The sequence below is a fragment of the Sturnira hondurensis genome, unplaced genomic scaffold (genome assembly GCF_014824575.4).
Source record: "Sturnira hondurensis isolate 20B ecotype Veracruz unplaced genomic scaffold, ASM1482457v3 Scaffold0004690, whole genome shotgun sequence".
Taxonomy (NCBI): Eukaryota; Metazoa; Chordata; class Mammalia; order Chiroptera; family Phyllostomidae; genus Sturnira; species Sturnira hondurensis.
Window position 1 is genome coordinate 168,282 of NW_028077321.1, and position 3,817 is coordinate 172,098.

Genomic DNA, 3,817 nt, shown 5'->3' on the forward strand with positions numbered 1-3,817 from the left:
CTTCCAGTTTGTGCAGCTGAGCATGTCTCAGCTTTTCACCAAATGAGGAGGACGCTCCCTCTGGGCAGTCGGGGACTCACAGGGAAAGGTCCCCCCTGTCCCGCCTGGAGGACGCCCATCCTGGGAGTGGTTCCAACCCCTCTCAGAGGGCCGGGACGCATGACCTCCTAACAATGGAATTTCTGTGCACTGTCTGAGATTCTGTTGGAGAAATCGGGCAGCTGCTCCGCACGCTGCGGCTGACACTGACTCACGAGGATGGATCCAGAGGGTTTGCTGTCCACCGTGTTGCTTTGTCACAAGGACCCCGGGGCCCAGCGAGACCTGAATACTCCCTGTGGGGTCAGCCGGGACCTGGAACCAGGGCCCTGGGGCCCAAACTGAATTTCTCTGAAGAGGCCTGGGCTCCTCAGCCAGCCCTGTGGGGTGAGCTGCTGTGGAGGAAAGGAAAGTCCAGGGCCCTGCCATGCCCCCTCCCTAGCACCTGACACTTGTCCCAGGAGCAGAGGCACCAGCAGCCCTGCCTTTCCCTGGGGCTGGTTACAGCCCCTCCTGGAAGTCCCCACTGGGTGAGTCTGCAAGCCGGGTCGGGGTCCGGCTGTGACCTCCGTGTGGGCAAGGCCCCGANTCACCTCTGCTGCCCACCTGACCCGCCTGTCCTTGGCCCCCACAAGTCACCCTCCAAAGCCAACCTGCTGAGCGGCCAAACCACCAAGGAGGCCCCCTCACAGGCATGGATCCCAAATGGCCACTTTGCTTTTCAAACAGTAGACAGAAGCCTGAAGCAGAGTCTGGAAGAGCCCAGGAATGTGACTGGTCAGAGGCCCTGAGTGCGGGCCTCAGTGAGGCCAGGACGTCAAGAGCCCCCTGACACTGGACAACTGAGCTTCCAGTTTGTGCAGCTGAGCATGTCTCAGCTTTTCACGGAATGAGGAGGACTCTCCCTCTGGGCAGTCGGGGACTCACAGGGAAAGATCCCCCCTGTCCCGCCTGGAGGACACCCATCCTGGGAGTGGTTCCAACCCCTCTCAGAGGGCCGGGACGCGTGACCTCCTAACAATGGAATTTCTGTGTACTGTCTGAGATTCTGTTGGAGAAATCGGGCAGCTGCTCCGCACGCTGCGGCTGACACTGACTCACGAGGACAGATCCAGAGGGTTTGCTGTCCACCGTGTTGCTTTGTCACAAGGACCCCGGGGCCCAGCGAGACCTGAATACTCCCTGTGGGGTCAGCCGGGACCTGGAACCAGGGCCCTGGGGCCCAAACTGAATTTCTCTGAAGAGGCCTGGGCTCCTCAGCCAGCCCTGTGGGGTGAGCTGCTGTGGAGGAAAGGAAAGTCCAGGGCCCTGCCATGCCCCCTCCCTAGCACCTGACACTTGTCCCAGGAGCAGAGGCACCAGCAGCCCTGCCTTTCCCTGGGGCTGGTTACAGCCCCTCCTGGAAGTCCCCACTGGGTGAGTCTGCAAGCCGGGTCGGGGTCCGGCTGTGACCTCCGTGTGGGCAAGGCCCCGAACCCCAGCCCTCGCTGCTGAACCCCACCCCCACCCCACCAGTCCTCGTGCCCTTCTGAGCAGCGGCTGGAGCGGCGCCGCATCTCTGGGCTCATCCTCTCACCCACCCTGCGCTGGGGGCTGTGTCCACGGCTCCCCTTGTCTTCCAGGAGCTCAGGGGAAACACCTTTGCCGGGAGCCGCCCCGAGATCCCCGTGGGACGGTGCAGTGAGACACTAATGGATGGAATTAGCAGCCTCAGCAGCACCGAGGCACCTCCTCACAGAGACAGTGACGCGTGTTTGGGAAAAGGAACCGTCAGGTGCGAGCAAACATCCCGGGCGGTGGAGGGGCCTCGGGCTCGACACATGATGAACGAGCAAATTAGAGGCTTCAGGAAAATGTAAATATCATCCTTTGTTTGTCCTTCCCTGGGCAGGGAAAGAAAAACTGTTTTTCCAAAGCAGTGAGGCCTCCCTTCTATTCTTTCCCCTTGAAACTCCTGAGACTGTTTCACATGACGTATCTTCATTTGTCTTCTGCTTTCCTACTGACGCCTGGGCAGTGTGTGGGAGGAGCCAGAACCGGCTGCAGTTTCAACCGGTTTTCCTCTAATTCGGTGTGTTTCAACCTGTATTTCACTACCACCCTCTAAGGAGCCGTTTTAGACCTTTTTTTCTTCATCGTCCCTCATGAAATTTTAATGCCGCAGAAACACAGTCCAACGGTTTATGTACTACAGGTACATGTGTGTTCTCACATAAAGAGGATAGAATCTTTTCTTCCCCAAGAACCAGCTCTCACTTTGGGGGAGCAGTGTCGCCTTGGGGAGAATGTCTGTTTTTCATTCATTCATTTATTCACTGACACATGCAGTCAATGTGTGCCTGGTGCAGACTCTGGGCGCAGGGGACATGGCAGAGCAGGTGACCAGTGTGGATGAAGCCTAGTGGGCAGAGGGGAGTGTGACGAGAGGTAATGCTACAGAGGTGACAAGTGGTGATGGAGACGGGGAGATAGGTCATCGGAAGACTTCAGCTTTTACTCAGAAGGAGGTGAGCCATTGGGATTGATCTGGTTTGTATGTTAACAGGATTACCTGGCTAAGAACAGGTTGGGGGTGGAGCAAGGGCAGGATCAGGGCGACCAGGGGGATCGACCAGGGGGATGATGGCCTGAGCCACACAGTCACAGTGGAGCAGGTGAGAGGGGGTCTCTTCCAGGCGGAGCTGGCAGGTGGTGCTGCTGGGTACATGAGTGTGGAAGGAAAGGAGGCGCCCAGGACAACGCCCGGGCGTCGGATGGGCTGCCATGTATGGAGACGGGAAGACTGGGGCCAGGTCTGGGCTTTCGTCCTGTTCCTCTGGCCGACTGGGAGAACCACCGCAGAGAGGGGACGGAGTGAATGAGATTCATTATAGTGCTCTAGGCAGGTCCAGCTTCATCATTTGTGGGGTCTCTGCGAAGGGGAAAATGCTCCAGAGCAGGAAGAAAACACCAAGACAAGAGCTAGGATGAGAAAGCTTCCCCTTTTCTTCCGCAGTCTCTCTTGGCCCATCATGGTGTTTTCTGATCACTATTAAGTGGATATGGGGGTACACGTGGGACAGGGCGGACCCTCCTAGGCCGCGGCCAAGGGCACAAGCAGTCCTGGGCAGGATTATTCTCAGAAATTCTCCATAGTGGCACTTTTTCGAGAGTGTCTCTTGAAGAAACATGGTGGTGTGACGGTGATTAAAACTAAAATAAAAACGGTTAGCAGTCCTCCTCCAGGGTGGCCTCCCAACCTGCTCCCTCTGCCCCAACGCCACCCCCTCCCTGACCGCTCACCCTCTATTTCTTTACCCTGCTCTGTATTTCATTTGTTCATTTTCTGCCTCATTCCCTCTCACCTCTGCTCCATGGGGGCCGTGCTTGGCACACAGTGGGTAGTCAACATGCATTTGTTGAAGGAATGAAGATGTTTACGTGTTTTACCTAAGAAGCCACATAGACCACTGCGTGGAAAGTGCCCCTGCCAGGTTTTCCATCACATCCAGCTGATGACCGGGGTCACGGGTGGGCCGGTGGAAGCCAAGGCGGGCAATAGGGATGTGTGCTCGTCTCTAATGTTTCGAATTGCCTACAGAGGGAAGAAACGTATGTATTGCTTGTGTAATAAAAATTAATTCTAATGAGAAAAGCAATTTCACGCAGTAATAATTTTACAATAAAGAAACAGAATTCTCAGCGCCTCTGATTGAGATATCTTACAGCTAGCTCTCCATCATCCTGAAAGGACCAATTCTGCAGTAAGCAGACAAGCGTTGGGGCATTAATAACAATA

General features: G+C 56.1%; 1 long non-coding RNA gene across 1 annotated transcript; it reads right to left on the reverse strand.

The window, feature by feature from the left end:
• Positions 1–2,517: 2,517 nt before the first annotated feature.
• LOC118986898 (uncharacterized) lies at positions 2,518–3,609 on the reverse strand. The gene is made up of 2 exons (XR_005066482.1): positions 3,469–3,609; positions 2,518–2,950 (listed from the first exon to the last, which is right to left on the reverse strand). It is a non-coding gene; the product is annotated as an uncharacterized LOC118986898 (long non-coding RNA).
• Between the last annotated feature and the right edge of the window lie 208 nt (positions 3,610–3,817).